At 44.6% G+C, this 16785-nt stretch overlaps 1 protein-coding gene across 5 annotated transcripts in view; it reads right to left on the bottom strand.

Moving 5' to 3' along the window:
- The window catches only part of LOC134225142 (serum factor response D-like), a 692637-nt gene that overhangs the window by 585655 nt on the left and 90197 nt on the right, over positions 1 to 16785 (bottom strand). For 3 of the 5 annotated variants that reach the window (XM_062704985.1, XM_062705024.1, XM_062704999.1), the window contains one exon: positions 9043 to 10154. The exons of 1 other annotated variant lie outside the window; for it this stretch is intronic. The gene's annotated coding sequence lies outside the window, so the exon portion shown is untranslated. Of the gene's footprint in view, positions 1 to 9042; positions 10158 to 16785 lie in introns of all 5 variants that reach the window. One more of the 5 variants, XM_062705007.1, reaches the window with a different exon arrangement.

Raw genomic sequence — 16785 nt, 5'->3', positions numbered from 1 at the left:
AAAAGATCATTACCAGTTTGGCCGAATATCTCTTTCAGCTGTTTTTGCTACCTATCAGCCAAACTTTATTTTTGGACAAACCATTTTCGACCTGATAACGGTTTCGGATGAATATTCAAATCGATTTAACGAAATTTAGTTAGATAACTTTTGACTTAAAGGCCAGTAGGGTAAGGGAGGTATTTTGGACCACTTTAGGAGATGGACGAAAAAATTTTCGAATAAAAGTCAGATTTTGTAATAATTATTGATCAATTCCCTACGCAACTAAAAAGTGGTGAATGCTAGGAAGAATTTGTAGGTAAAAATGTTTGTAAATCCCACCGAAAGAACCAAAATATCATAAATTCTGAAGATATGTGAGATTTAATTTTGGACCACCTGTTTTTATTTTGGACCACCTATTTAACATATTTTGGACCACTCGAATAATTTTGAATTGTTTGCAAAGTTATGTTACTATTAGATTAAATTAGTGATCCCCAGCATTTTTGACGTTTCATCCCTAAAGTCTTTGTTAAGCAATACATTTTTATAAGCACTCAAAAGCTAAGAACAATACCAATAGCTAAGGGTATTGAAACTAATCAATTTCAATACCACTCGGTACAGCATCTTCAAAGCAAAACAAACGTGCGGCCCATGGTCGTGATGTATGCACCTGGTCACTCCTACCCTGCCATATTTTTTATGTAGTTTACCGATCTGTTCCATTTGCGTCCTTGATAGTAGTGGGTTGCTCGGTTCTTCCTTGCTCCTTGCGCATTATTTTTCCAAACGAAACATAATCGTAGAACACGGAACTCTGTTCCATTGGCAAGCAGCACGGACGGAGTGCTCTAGCAAAGATTGGTTTTTGTCATGGAGCTTTCTTAACTATTTTCGTATGGAAATAATAAAAACAGTTACATGTTAGTTTAATAGACATTTTTCAAGGACTTAAATCAATGAACGGTAATTTATAATTTGGTATGAACGGTAATTTATAAATGGTTTGATACTAGAGAAATAAATTATTGGTAAAACAAAAGTTTTTATTATTATTGTTTTCATTTAAGAGGCTTTCAGCTCTTGGCGGGCTCACCTCTGGTAGCAAAAAGGCAAAAGTTTAAGGGATCTAGAACTTAAAAAGAAGATATGTCGAAAATATGTTCGGTTCAATGAAAAATGAACCTATTTTGGACATGCCTCAGGATACTGTTTTTAAACTTGGAATGTTTTGCTCCAGGTCTGAAACTGCTCCAATTAGGTTCTAATAGGTCAACAACATCATTCACATGTTTTAAATCTATGTACAAATAAACTTACAGCTTTTTAAAACTGAATTCCATTTTACATTTTCGTCTTGATTTTGGTCTAATCTAGCCGGAATGGGTAAATACGTAAAAATATTCTTAATAATGGCTATATTTTATAAAAAACAAATGTAGGAGATACCTTATGGATAGTTTCTTTTTGTAATAAAATTTAAATGTTGCATGTTTTATTTAGTTTTGTGTGAAATAAATGCAATATTCAGCTAGGTGGTCCAAAATATGAGCCCGGTCCAAAATACAGCCATTACCCTATCGACTTCAAAAGTAGAGAGGCTACGAATATTTGTTCATCCATATATTATTTTGTTCAATGGTCGTTCGACAAAAAGACCATTCCGCCGTAAATGACATTTGGCCATTTTTTTACCATATTACCCTTTAAGCCAGAATTTCTCTTTTTGTTATTTTTCTTTTCTATGCCAAACTAGCCGTCCCAATTATTATTGAATAATTAAATTTATAATGAGAAAGCCAACGTTGAAACCTGGAACTAGATGAAACATCCCTTCTGCCAGTTGCAATCTCCTGCAATTATAAAAAAATCTCTTCCGATACTCAACAGGACATTTCCGTGGATATTCCGAACTTTTTCCTGTATAAATTTGGAAGAATTTCTCATGAAAATCCTGAAGAGTTTCTCATGTAAATTTCGAGGAATTTTCCGCTGAAATTGAAAAAAATCTTTTGGTAATTCCAAAGAATTCTCGAAACTTCAAAGTAGGTCCCGTAGTAGATCCGAAAATAATTTCCAAATGAATATCATCTAAGGACTTTTATCAGAAAAAAATCTTCTGTTAATGTCATGAAAATGTCCCGAAAAAACGCGAAAAAAAATATTGAAGAAACGATATAAAAAATCGCCACGCCGATTCACGACGCCGCCGCTGCCGGCTAAAATGGCCTTCGGTGTGACGCCGCAAACGCCGCTGCCGCCGACCAAAATTCTGACAAACGCCGCCGCCCGAATATCGGACCGGCACACACCTCTAACACTCATCTCATAAACCAAAGTTGAAGAATGAGCAATTTTCAAAGAAGGAGGAATTGCATACTATGAAACAATAATATTATGAAAATATAGTATTAGAGATTAAAAAGATTGTTGATTAAAGAAATAAACACTGAGGAAAATGGACGTATGATTTTCAATCTGGAAGGTAACTATGTATAAGAAGCACTGTTGGTGGAGTAATTGATCGAAGATTCATAAGGTGGCAGTAATAAATTTCGGTAGTCCAGTTCGCTAAGTGAATGAAAATTTTATTTTGCGACATTGATTCTTTCCGCTTCAGTTTCTTGTCGCTTTCGATCTTCTGTCCTTTTCAATCATTTTTGTCCTTTCGAGCTTTTGTCTCTTGACCTTTTGTCCCTAACCCGTTTCTGGAGCCTCCACTTATCCGGAAAGTAGCCATCTGCTAGGCATTTCTGCAGCACAATCCTGAACAAGTTTGGAGACGCCAAAATTGCGGTTTTAAGAGCACACAGCACTGAAGGCTTCCGTACAGAATTGCAGATGGAATTCATTCGGAATCACATTTAAACATGCATTGAAGTTTATATTATTGATCAACATCAAAAACTTTTCGAAATCTGATCAATTGAAAATTACAAAAAAATATTAAAAATATCCCGTCTAAAGGCGGTCTTGGGCGTTAGAGAGTAAATATAGTTTTATTATAGATGTTCCTGAACTATTTTATGGATTTATGATAGCGTTTATGGAACATTCAGGATCGTTCGAATCGTTTTTCATTTTTTATGGATCGTATTTGCACTTTTATAAAGTAAGGGCTGCTGTAAAAGAAAAAAGGTAAGGGCTGCCTGATTTAACGAGTGACGAGGTCGATCCAAAGATTCCGGGTGTAGATAACTTTTGGTTCAATGGTGCCCCGATGACCCGAAGCCGGTGCATTCGCACGCCATAGTCTACTCAGCTGGTCTCCGGGGGTGGTCCTAGCTTACTCTGATAACCGAGTTGCAATGCGATCGCGAACGACTCGGATAGCCCCTGACGACGGATCTAACCTATTCCGACGAGAAGTTCTACGAAAGCGGGAGCTCCCCCGAAACCAGCCGTTTCGCCACATTCTGCGGCTGGCGTTTCAATTCACTTTCCACATATATCTTCCACGGCGGAGTTCTCATGGTCCGCTAGCCGCTTGCTACTACTCCGTGTGCCAACTTCATTGTATGATGTCTGTGCGTGTTGTAGACCTATCAAAATTCTGGGACGAGCATCTTCATACGAATCAATAGGCAAACCGCGTATGAGTTCTGTTGCTTCATTCTGCCCACGTCCTTCCCACAAGCCTTGGCCTTACAACCGCCATTATGCTTTCCCAAACAGCGCCGACAGAGATTGAAGTCGCGGATAACAGCCCAATTTTCAAATCAACCCCGTTTTCAGACGGTAACAAAGTTCTACGGATGCGCGGCCGGACGTCGAACTGTATCTTCATCAGCGAGGAGGCGAAAAATTCGATAATCCTTTCCCGTGATCACCACGTTACCACATTGAACATATCCCACTATCACACTAAATACCACCACCTCAACCAAGAAACCGTGGTAAACGAATTACGTCAGAAGTACTCCATCCCCCGAGTTCGCGTTTGCTGTGTCAACGTGAGGAGAAACTGCCAACGTTGCAAAAATGAGCGAGCCACGCCCACGCCTCCAATAATGGCGGATCTACCTGGTGCAAGGTTAGCGGCATTCTGTAGACCATTCACTCATGTGGGGATTGATTACTTTGGACCAATGGAAGTAGCTGTCGGACGCAGAGTTGAGAAACGATGGGGAATGTTGGCCACTTGTATGGCCACTCGAGCAGTACACATTGAAGTAGCTCACTCGCTCAACACGCAATCCTGTGTGATGGTCATACGCAACCCAATTGCTCGACGTGGTTTACCGCGGTACATTTATTGCGATCGTGATACCAATTTCGTAGGGGCTAACGGAGAAGTAGAGCGTGCTATGGAAGAACTAGATGATGAAGCTCTTATGAAAGAATTCACCACCACCACCGAGGCTACCTACCTGTTCGTTTAATCCGCCTTTGGCTCCACACATGGGAGCGTTTAATTCGTAGCGTGCAGAATTCGTTGATGTCATTGAAAATACCGCATCGACCATCAGACGAAGTTTTGCGCAATGCCTTGATAGAAATCGAGAATACGCTGAACTCCAGGCCACTTACGCATATTTCGATAGAGGCCGCTTCAGCTCCAGCTTTAACCCCTAACCACATTCTCCTTGGAAGCTCTAATGGAGTGAAACCGCTAACTACGCTCGAGATTTCTAATTCCATTGTACGTCAATGCTGGCGTTCTTCACAAATTGTCGCCAACCAGTTTTGGAAGCGTTGGCTACTACAATATTTGCCAGAGATAACAAGAAGGACGAAGTTGTACTCCGACAGTATGCGGCCAGTGAAAATTGGGGACATAGTCATCATTGTTGATCAGAAGTTTCCTCGCAATTGCTGGCCAAAGGGGAGGATCATAGCAGTTCGCCCCAGCCAAGACGAAGAGGTTCGATCAGCAACAGTTCGTACAACTGTTGGAGTGTATGAGCGGCAGGTGGTCAAGCTTGCTGTACTGGACGTCGATCGCGAAGAGAAGTAGCCGACTAGGAGTCGGCGTACTCGGGGGGAGTGTTGGCTAGCGTATAGCTGCCAGCGCGCATCTTTCTTCTCAGCAATAAGGCACTCATGAGGACCGACGTGACAGGTAACATCAACGGCTGTACCGATGGGTAAGAACACAAACAGAAGAAAGGAAAACAAATCACTAAATTGAATTGAAGACAGCGTGTCAATTTCTTATCATAAATCAATTATTATAATTAACACTTAACTACCCTATAACTATTAGTGCTACAATCAATCTATTTACAAGCTTAGTACATTATGAAAACATGAATTCCTTAACATAATGAACTTAAATCCTAGATTCTTACCACCAAGTAGCTGAAACCAACCTAACCCTAATCTACTTATGCTGTAAAGTGCACAATCACGGTATGAAACATGTTAAGTGAATTCCCTTGAACAAATCCAAACTCTATTCTAATTAGTAGACACGACAGACAGATTTCGACAAGACAGTCTACGACTGACAAACTACGAACGATCATAAAGGGGACTAAACGTAAGTTGACTATGCCCAAACGATGCGATTCAAAGAATTATTTATTTGTATGAGATTAACAAAAACAGATATGGAACATACAAACATATACTAAAAATGATTACATTAACACAATTTTTGTACAAATTGCCCCTCTCCATTAGGAAAATTATAATAGACCGTAAAGTAGCACCAAATTCCTGTGTTTTAATAAGGCGATTATAATTGCGGAATTAACCCCTTCAGTCCCGTTGGTACAAAACCAACAATGTCGCCTATCCTGGACGTCACCCTTGTGTCCGCACTTCACTGTTCTGGGTACTGGCACATTCCTATGACGATGTTATCAGTGATAGTGTCCATTCTGCATGGCTCCAACATCCGTTTAGAGCCGGGGAAATGTGGACAGGATGTGCCCCGATGTTTCTGTCACGTCTGGGTATTATTGCGGACAGGCGGAGAAAGCCGCATGTCCGAACCTGTGCAGGTACCATCAGAGGTATCCGTGGCCTTTTAAGAGCTGGGTCGAGCTAAAGTTTAACTCTCTATGAGGTCTGCTAACCCATACAGACACACTTGGGACTAGGCGACTATCATCTCCGTTTTATGATGCGCCAACTGTAGCTTCTTACTACGCAATCATTCTTCTACTAGACTGATCGAATAGGTTGCAGTCAATTCGAGCTCCTCGATGGACTCTCCGTACACCATGGCTACGTCATCGGCGAATCCCACTAACTTGACTCCTGGTGGGAGCTTCACCCTCTGCACGCCATCGTTCATCACGTTCCACGGCAATGGATACAGGATTGACCTCTGTGGGACGCCTGCCGTGACGGGGGCGCTAGCCAAGCCTTTGTCTATCTCGTAGGTCAATTACCGATTCTAAAAGTAGCTTCCCAGAATCTTGCACAGCCCTATCGGTACTCCCAGCTGAAGCAACGAGTTCGCGATCTCCATCCAGCACACATTGTTGAATGCATTTCACACGTCGAGTGTTGTTACTGCGAAGTAACGTATACCGCGCCGCTTGCATTCGATGGCAGTGTCAACCACCGCTTTAATGGCACATTGAGTAGACTGCCACGTACGACGGCAACCTGTTTTGGATCAACTTCTCCAATAGCTTTCCTACCGTGTCTATTAGACAGATTGGTTTGTACGCTAGAGATGGTCGGGTTTCACATTTTGTCAACCCGAACCCGAACCCGATTTATAATTCCTTTTCAAACCCGGACCCGACCCGAACCCGGAATGAAAAATCTTATCAAACCCGAGCCCGACCCGTACCCGACAATTTTTGCAGTCCTAAACCCGAGCTGGACCCGAACTAATTTTTTGGCGAAAACTCACACTAGATATTTTATATTTCTCTTTACACTCAAAAGGGTATAGGCTCAAACAACGAACAAGCCTTAAAATTAACCAGAAGTTTACAAAAATATATTCAATATATTATTTCTTAAACTCGTACCCGACCCAGACCCGACATTTTATCATCTCACAAACCCGTACCCGACATTGTTCTAATTTTCCAAACCCGAACCCGTCGGCCATCTCTACTGTACGCTGAGCGGTCTCCTGGTAGCTTGCCAGGTTTCGGTAACAGAACCAAGCGCAGTCTTTTCCATATATCCGGGAATGTCCGCTCGTCCAGGCTCTTCTGCATGGCAAACGTCCGGATTGGTCATTGTGGCTGCCTTCATCGCCATGTTCGGGATCCCGACCAGACCAGGTACTTTACTCGGGTCGAGGGACTTTGTACCCGTCATAAGCTCCTCTACCGACACCCTCGCCACCTCTTCGTCATCTGCTCCTATCCTCGCTGTTGGGTTGGGAGGAGCGTTCATTCCAAAGTTTCAAATTTGGGACCGTCCCGAAAAGAGGTCAGGAAGTAAAAATCAATAACTCAGCCGTTTTTAGGGGAATCGGGGGATTTTGGTATTAATAAAGAAGTAAAAGAAGGCAAGAAGGGGTTAACAGTACTCTGTGGGCAAAGGCGTGTAGGATCGCTAATCCGGAGATGGCGAGTTCGATTCTCGGTCCGGTCTAGGATGTTTTCGGATGGGAATTATTCTCGACACCTTGGGCATAGTGTATCTATTGTGCTTGCCACATAAGATACATACTCAGGCAATGGCGGGCATATAGAAGATTTCAATTAATAACTGAGGTAATGCTAATAGGATACCACGTTGAAAAGCAGGCCAAGTTCCAGTTGGAATGTAGAGCCATTTAAGAAGAAGAATGAAATAAGGCAATCCATGTTCGTGCATTAACAGCCGCCATGAATGATCTTGATCGATTTTACAAATCGGGACTAATTTGCCATTTGGACGTACACAATTTTGTAAACAAACTTTGGAAGGCCAACTTCTGCTAAAGCAAGCATTTCCTGAGAAAACCACGGTACCCAACAAACATAGATAACTGATAAAGAGATTTTAACTCAAATATAGGCTTTTTCATCTCAAAAATTAGCTTTTTCAGCTTAAATTGTTCGTTGGGTATGTGTCAGACAGAATAAACTTTCCTCTATCAGGTAAGGGAATGAATTTAGAAGAACAACGCTTGTATTCTACGGAATCAAAGAAACAATGTTTGATTGCAAATCTTATACAAAATGCAAGAGGGTCAATATTGAAATGAATAATATCAGAAGCGTACTAACACTTTGGTACTAATTGCTAAATAGAAGATCCTTGGCCATGTAACACACCATTCACAGAGCGAGAAACGCGTGACGTTATAAAATACTGCGGAATTGAGTGTGCCAATTCGTTACTAGTTAGGCAACTGTTAATTAGTCCCATCTTCCTATTTCCTGGTACAAAATGTCGATGAACATTTTCGCGCCTACGTTTGAAGCCTATAAATGTTTATAAGTGTCACAGACGACATTAATTTCAACCTAAAATGACACGAGTGTTAATTGAATTAAAACTCCGGAAGGAACAGTAAAAGATTCACAAAAAAAGTGCCGTTTCATTAGCGTCAATCAAAAATAAGGAAAAAATATAAATTAAACACTCATATGATTCGGCTTGAATATTTATTACATTGACCTTGGTAGATTTTGTGTATTTAAACCTGCCCGCGTGTCTCCAGTCTAAACGACACTTACTGTTGAGGTCAAAATACGTATCTGTCAAGGTACAATTAAGTGGTGGAATTAAATGGGATGACTTTTAAAATGGGTTAAAACTTCAGATTCTTTCAAAAAGTGACCCGAATCAAAGGTTTGAACTCCGAATAGCATGGGCATCGCCCATTTTAATATGATCAGTTTGCAAATCCCAAATTAAATTGAAGCTCCTGGTTATCGGAGTGTACATAAATAAGCGATGATCATTAAAATGAATTGTACTTTCTTGTTGAAACCCTTAAATCCTTCGATCTTAATCTCCAAGCTACATATCTGCCAAAAGTTCATATTTACCCTTTCAGTAAATCACAGTGGTATGAAGGAATTGTAAAATTGTTAAAATCATGTGTTTTCGATTGGATAACTTAACTTCAATGTACTGTTTCGAGCAAAGCTCGGTTGATTTATCAAATGAACCAAAAAAAAACTCTCAACATCCATAACTTACCGTTTTTAGAGCAATCCGCTGCGTCCGAAGCACTACACCGATGTATGTCACTTTTAAATAAAGGGAACAATAGCTCCCCAATCTCTTTCAGGCAAGCACGAAAACACACTCCAAAACTGAATTAATTTTACGCTTCATGTAAGACCGGATAAAAAGTGTTGACGACTTCAACGCATAACCATTCGAATCACCCTTAATTTGTAATCTTCTTTTCGTAGTGCATATTCTTTTCCGATCAACTTGGTTGAAAATTTCTGTCGTCTGCAAATAAGTTGAAACCACTTGTAAATATTTGCGATGAATTGACGCAGTGCACTAAATTATCTAACTCTAAAGCTCTCTTTCGTTGCCTTTCTTCGCAACTCTTTCAAGTATAATTTCTTTCAAAGTGACGATTATCGAATCACCAATCGACTGACTTGCGGGAGCCGATAATGCTCACCACCCAACAATGGATTTGTTTAGTGAACACAAAACACTATCATCCGAATCCGCACAATTTATCGCTCAAAAGATAATCCCCGTTCAGTTGGTGCGCTTCACTTTTTGATCAACCGAAAAATCAATTGATTTCACTTTTCTGCCACTCTGGTTAAACAATCACTTTATCTTATGCCGCTTATCCTTCGCTCTTCACGTTCGATTTTCTTATCTGAGGCACTCGCGCACGCTACGATTTTTCGCTCGTTTGCACAAGGAATTCCTTGGGCTTCTAATGACTCCAATACACTCACTCTATCGGAACGTGTTGTGACGTCTCGCGACGTAATCTACCTCACACTCGTCGCTCTGTAGTATGGCTCGGAAGGAAGATGACGATCGTTACGGCCTTTTCCTAAACAAGGTTTACAGCATCCAGGACCTACAGGAGTTCAGCACCATCCGGAACCATCCCGTTATCTGGCCGTCGCCCTTAGACCTGAATATCACGCTGGAGTTATCGCACTGTCACTGGCCTAGACCTGGGCGCGCGCGAACGCGAAACAATCTCACTCACTCACTCACTATCGAAGACTGTGCCCGCGGAACGGTGGCCGTCGTCGTCGTTCTCCAAGCGTTCGTCACTATGCTGCCACTACAGACGTTGAGATCTCCACGGCGGCGGGCGGCCCCTACTCCACCGAAAAAATAAAAAATAAAAGCAAACAAGTTTAAAGCCAAACCACGATGACGATCACTAGCACCACTCTCTTCGCCGATGCTCTCGATCTTCGCCGTTTCGAAAATCACGCGAACCACCAGCCGACGTATGTCGCCGCCGTCGTCGTTGCTGGCTGGCTGCAGCTGCTGCTGATCGGGTGCATTGGGTTCGCACACGTTGCACTGCACCCGCCAAATATCGCTTCGCGCTAAGAACTGATCTCCGGGCTGAGTATGATCGCGCCGATTCGGGCGTCGGCTGGTCGTAATCACCTACTAAACAAGTGCTATTTTCTATTGTTGTGATGTAGCTCTAACACTGACGATCATAAATTTGAGGTAATTCGTTTTAAAATAAAATAAAATGGTTTGTGACCATCCTCTGTCCCATTATATCCAACATCAAGAGCAAAACAAATGTGTATGGTCTCACTTAAGCCATTTAAAAATTAAGCTTCTAATGTAATTCCTCAGAGAATTTCTTAAGGAGTTCTTATGATAGGATTAAATCCTAATTAAAATCCTCTAATCATTTCATACCAAGCCCCTTGAGAAAATTCCTCAGGGTATTTTCAAAAGACAATTAGCCGAAAGACCGTTTAGGAAAAAAATGTGATTAGAACAAATTTACCATTCCGTTCCGCAGAAGAAATCATTAGGCCAAACATTTTATTTGACCGAACGGGTCATTCTATTGAAGGAGTCATTTGGCCGAAAATAACGTTCGGTCGATCTGATCATTTTGCCGAACGGGTAATTTGGCCAAACGAGTTGTTCTGTTGAAGTAGTCATTTGGTCGACAATCGTTTAGCTGAATGAGTAATTTGGCCGGAAAAAGTTTCCCTTCTTCTTCACTTTCGTGCATTGTGGCATGAGATCCATAGTATAGAGGCTCACATTATTCTTAAATAAAACACTTACCCCAAAATTATTTTTTTAGCAAATTAAATAAAGAATTTCTGAGGAAATTCTTCCCGAAAAAACTGAGGTTCTTCCTCATGATCAACGCCGTAACGTGCCGGGTTGGTCTTCGCTAAGGGCGCCAGCCCTCAGGGGGACGCCGAAATGAAGAATTTCGGTATGAGAAACAGCATAGTTTTGGTTGCTATTTCGGTTTCTCTGAGACTTCCGGAATCGGTTACAAAAATCCAAAAGAAGTCTAAAAATCTCATATTCAAAATGTGTTTTCAAATTTGTGGATTATTACCATTGTTGGACACTATTACTATCACTATATACTATTACCATGATCAAATTTCGCATGACCCTTTTGGTCTAATGACTTATTCTGGATAAGTGATAAGGGTGGTGTAGATTTAAGATAAATTTGTTCGTTTCATTCAGAAATCGCCATAAAAAATGACCCGAATTCGTAAAGCTGCAAAAATACACCACGGACTCGGGAACACCACGTTTTTTAGAACATTCCTGAAATCGTGACCGCTGCTACCGAAACTTTTACTCAAAATACACCGTGATTTTGTGAGTTCACAAATTTCTTTGCGTGCATGTAGTCCGAAAAATAATCAATATGGCCGGTGGCATTTCCAATTCCAGTAATCCAGAAATTTATAAATTCACGTTCAATGAGTGAAAAGGCGAAACTGGTAAATGTCCGATTTTGGATCCCTAGATTCATCAAATGACACGTTTGATACAAGCAGAGATCAAACCATTTGTAGATGGAAGTCTTCAAGAGGCTCGGAAGCCTCCTTTCAAGAGGCTCGGAAGCCTCCTTTCAAGAGGCTCGGAAGCCTCCTTTCAAGAGGCTCGGAAGCCTCCTTTCAAGAGGCTCGGAAGCCTCCTTTTAAGAGGTTCGGAAGCCTCCTTTCAAGAGGCTCGGAAGCCTCCTTTCAAGAGGCTCGGAAGCCTCCTTTCAAGAGGCTCGGAAGCCTCCTTTCAAGAGGCTCGGAAGCCTCCTTTCAAGAGGCTCGGAAGCCTCCTTTCAAGAGGCTCGGAAGCCTCCTTTCAAGAGGCTCAGAAGCCTCCTTTCAAGAGGCTCAGGAAGCCTCCTTTCAAGAGGCTCAGAAGCCTCCTTTCAAGAGGCTCAGAGCCTCCTTTCAAGAGGCTCGGAAGCCTCCTTTCAAGAGGCTCAGGAAGCCTCCTTTCAAGAGGCTCAAGCCTCCTTTCAAGAGGCTCGGAAGCCTCCTTTCAAGAGGCCTGGAAGCCTCCTTTCAAGAGGCTCAGGCCTCCTTTCAAGAGGCTCAGGAAGCCTCCTTTCAAGAGGCTCAGGAAGCCTCCTTTCAAGAGGCTCAGGAAGCCTCCTTTCAAGAGGCTCAGAAGCCTCCTTTCAAGAGGCTCAGGAAGCCTCCTTTCAAGAGGCTCAGGCCTCCTTTCAAGAGGCCCGGAAGCCTCCTTTCAAGAGGCTCAGAAGCCTCCTTTCAAGAGGCTCGGAAGCCTCCTTTCAAGAGGCTCAGGAAGCCTCCTTTCAAGAGGCCTGGAAGCCTCCTTTCAAGAGGCTCGGAAGCCTCCTTTCAAGAGGCTCAGGAAGCCTCCTTTCAAGAGGCTCAGAGCCTCCTTTCAAGAGGCTCAGAAGCCTCCTTTCAAGAGGCTCAGAAGCCTCCTTTCAAGAGGCCTGGAAGCCTCCTTTCAAGAGGCTCAGGAAGCCTCCTTTCAAGAGGCCCGGAAGCCTCCTTTCAAGAGGCTCAGGAAGCCTCCTTTCAAGAGGCTCAGAAGCCTCCTTTCAAGAGGCCCAGGAAGCCTCCTTTCAAGAGGCTCAGGCCTCCTTTCAAGAGGCTCAAGCCTCCTTTCAAGAGGCTCAGAAGCCTCCTTTCAAGAGGCTCAGGAAGCCTCCTTTCAAGAGGCTCAGAGCCTCCTTTCAAGAGCTCAGGAAGCCTCCTTTCAAGAACTCAGAAGCCTCCTTTCAAGAGGCTCCGGAAGCCTCCTTTCAAGAGGCTCAAGCCTCCTTTCAAGAGGCTCAGAAGCCTCCTTTCAAGAGGCTCAGAAGCCTCCTTTCAAGAGGCTCGAAGCCTCCTTTCAAGAGGCTCAGAGCCTCCTTTCAAGAGGCTCAGAAGCCTCCTTTCAAGAGGCTCAGGAAGCCTCCTTTCAAGAGGCTCAGAAGCCTCCTTTCAAGAGGCTCAGGAAGCCTCCTTTCAAGAGGCTCAGAGCCTCCTTTCAAGAGGCTCAGAGCCTCCTTTCAAGAGGCTCAGGCCTCCTTTCAAGAGGCTCAGGAAGCCTCCTTTCAAGAGGCTCAGAGCCTCCTTTCAAGAGGCTCAGAAGCCTCCTTTCAAGAGGCTCAGGAAGCCTCCTTTCAAGAGGCTCAGAAGCCTCCTTTCAAGAGGCTCAGGCCTCCTTTCAAGAGGCTCAGGAAGCCTCCTTTCAAGAGGCTCAGGCCTCCTTTCAAGAGGCTCAGAAGCCTCCTTTCAAGAGCTCAGAAGCCTCCTTTCAAGAGGCTCAGAAGCCTCCTTTCAAGAGGCTCAGGAAGCCTCCTTTCAAGAGGCTCAGAGCCTCCTTTCAAGAGGCTCGGAAGCCTCCTTTCAAGAGGCTCAGAAGCCTCCTTTCAAGAGGCCTGGAAGCCTCCTTTCAAGAGGCTCAGAGCCTCCTTTCAAGAGGCTCAGAGCCTCCTTTCAAGAGGCTCAGAAGCCTCCTTTCAAGAGGCTCAGAGCCTCCTTTCAAGAGGCTCAGAAGCCTCCTTTCAAGAGGCTCAGAAGCCTCCTTTCAAGAGGCTCAGAAGCCTCCTTTCAAGAGGCTCAGAAGCCTCCTTTCAAGAGGCTCAGAAGCCTCCTTTCAAGAGGCTCAAGCCTCCTTTCAAGAGGCTCAGAGCCTCCTTTCAAGAGCTCAGAAGCCTCCTTTCAAGAGGCTCAGAAGCCTCCTTTCAAGAGGCTCAGAGCCTCCTTTCAAGAGGCTCAGAAGCCTCCTTTCAAGAGGCTCAAGCCTCCTTTCAAGAGGCTCGGAAGCCTCCTTTCAAGAGGCTCAGAGCCTCCTTTCAAGAGGCTCAGAAGCCTCCTTTCAAGAGGCTCAGGCCTCCTTTCAAGAGGCTCAGGCCTCCTTTCAAGAGGCTCAGAGCCTCCTTTCAAGAGGCTCGGAAGCCTCCTTTCAAGAGGCTCAAGCCTCCTTTCAAGAGGCTCGGAAGCCTCCTTTCAAGAGGCCCGGAAGCCTCCTTTCAAGAGGCTCAGAAGCCTCCTTTCAAGAGGCTCAGAGCCTCCTTTCAAGAGGCTCAGAAGCCTCCTTTCAAGAGGCTCAGAGCCTCCTTTCAAGAGGCTCAGAAGCCTCCTTTCAAGAGGCCCGGAAGCCTCCTTTCAAGAGGCTCAGAGCCTCCTTTCAAGAGGCTCAGGAAGCCTCCTTTCAAAAGGTTCGGAAACCTACTTTCAAGAGGTTCAGTGGCCTCCTTTCAAGAGGCCCGGAAGCCTCCTTTCAAGAGGCCCGGAAGCCTCCTTTCAAGTGGCCCGGAAGCCTCCTTTCAAGAGGCTCAGAGCCTCCTTTCAAGAGGCTCAGGAAGCCTCCTTTCAAGAGGCTCAGAGCCTCCTTTCAAGAGGCTCAGAAGCCTCCTTTCAAGAGGCTCAGAGGATTCTATTCAAGAGGCTCAGGAGACTCCTCTCAAGAGGTTTGGAAGCCTCCTTTCAAGAGGCCCGGTAGCCTCCTTTCAAGAGGCTCAGGAAGCCTCCTTTCAAGAGGCTCAGAAGCCTCCTTTCAAGAGGCTCAGGAAGCCTCCTTTCAAGAGGCTCGGAAGCCTCCTTTCAAGAGGCTCGGAAGCCTCCTTTCAAGAGGCCTCAGAGCCTCCTTTCAAGAGGCTCAGGCCTCCTTTCAAGAGGCTCAGAAGCCTCCTTTCAAGAGGCTCAGAAGCCTCCTTTCAAGAGGCTCAGAAGCCTCCTTTCAAGAGGCTCAGAGCCTCCTTTCAAGAGGCTCGGAAGCCTCCTTTCAAGAGGCTCAGAAGCCTCCTTTCAAGAGGCTCAGAGCCTCCTTTCAAGAGGCTCAGAAGCCTCCTTTCAAGAGGCTCAGAAGCCTCCTTTCAAGAGGCCTGGAAGCCTCCTTTCAAGGCTCAGAAGCCTCCTTTCAAGAGGCTCAAGCCTCCTTTCAAGAGGCTCAGAAGCCTCCTTTCAAGAGGCTCAGGAAGCCTCCTTTCAAGAGGCTCAGAAGCCTCCTTTCAAGAGGCTCAGAAGCCTCCTTTCAAGAGGCTCAGAAGCCTCCTTTCAAGAGGCTCAGAAGCCTCCTTTCAAGAGGCTCAGGAAGCCTCCTTTCAAGAGGCTCAGAAGCCTCCTTTCAAGAGGCTCAGAAGCCTCCTTTCAAGAGGCCCAGAAGCCTCCTTTCAAGAGCTCAGGCCTCCTTTCAAGAGGCTCAGGAAGCCTCCTTTCAAGAGGCCTCAGAAGCCTCCTTTCAAGAGGCTCAGGCCTCCTTTCAAGAGGCTCAGAAGCCTCCTTTCAAGAGGCTCAGAAGCCTCCTTTCAAGAGGCTCAGAAGCCTCCTTTCAAGAGGCCCGGAAGCCTCCTTTCAAGAGGCTCAGAAGCCTCCTTTCAAGAGGCTCAGGCCTCCTTTCAAGAGGCTCAGGCCTCCTTTCAAGAGGCTCAGAGCCTCCTTTCAAGAGGCTCAGAAGCCTCCTTTCAAGAGGCTCAGAAGCCTCCTTTCAAGAGGCTCAGAGCCTCCTTTCAAGAGGCCCGGAAGCCTCCTTTCAAGAGGCTCAGAAGCCTCCTTTCAAGAGGCCCGAAGCCTCCTTTCAAGAGGCCCGGAAGCCTCCTTTCAAGAGGCCCGAAGCCTCCTTTCAAGAGGCTCAAGCCTCCTTTCAAGAGGCCCGGAAGCCTCCTTTCAAGAGGCCCAGGAAGCCTCCTTTCAAGAGGCTCAGAAGCCTCCTTTCAAGAGGCTCGGAAGCCTCCTTTCAAGAGGCTCAGAAGCCTCCTTTCAAGAGGCCTGGAAGCCTCCTTTCAAGAGGCTCAGAAGCCTCCTTTCAAGAGGCTCAAGCCTCCTTTCAAGAGGCTCAGGCCTCCTTTCAAGAGGCTCAGGAAGCCTCCTTTCAAGAGGCTCAGAAGCCTCCTTTCAAGAGGCTCGGAAGCCTCCTTTCAAGAGGCTCAGAAGCCTCCTTTCAAGAGGCTCAGAAGCCTCCTTTCAAGAGCCTCAGAAGCCTCCTTTCAAGAGGCTCGGAAGCCTCCTTTCAAGAGGCTCGGAAGCCTCCTTTCAAGAGGCTCGGAAGCCTCCTTTCAAGAGGCTCGGAAGCCTCCTTTCAAGAGGCTCGGAAGCCTCCTTTTAAGAGGCCCCCTTTCAAGAGGCTCAGAAGCCTCCTTTCAAGTGGCTCAGAAGCCTCCTTTCAGGAGGCTCGGAACCCTCCTTTCAAGAGGCTCGGAAGCCTCATTTCAAGAAAAAGGTTGAGAACCGCTGTTGTATATGAATCAATCTTATCAAAATTCTGTAAAAATTCTGAGTCAGTGAAAATGATATTTTGGTGTTCGAAACATTTTGAGAAATATGTCATAAGACGTATATGTCGTATATGAACTAGAAACATATGACATAATTAATTCCTTTGTTGGCCGAAAATGTGAATTGCTGTTCCAGTTATGCTGTATATGTACTTTTTCGGATCCTAATCTCCATTTTGATAACACAAAATTATGGTTCAGATCCAATGTACTACGTATCTGTTCCATATTTTGCTGGCTAATCAGATTTTTTTTGG

Source organism: Armigeres subalbatus, chromosome 1, assembly GCF_024139115.2.
Source record: "Armigeres subalbatus isolate Guangzhou_Male chromosome 1, GZ_Asu_2, whole genome shotgun sequence".
NCBI classification, from domain to species: Eukaryota; Metazoa; Arthropoda; class Insecta; order Diptera; family Culicidae; genus Armigeres; species Armigeres subalbatus.
Note: the sequence above shows the minus strand (reverse complement) of the source record. Positions and strands in the feature narration are given on the sequence as shown.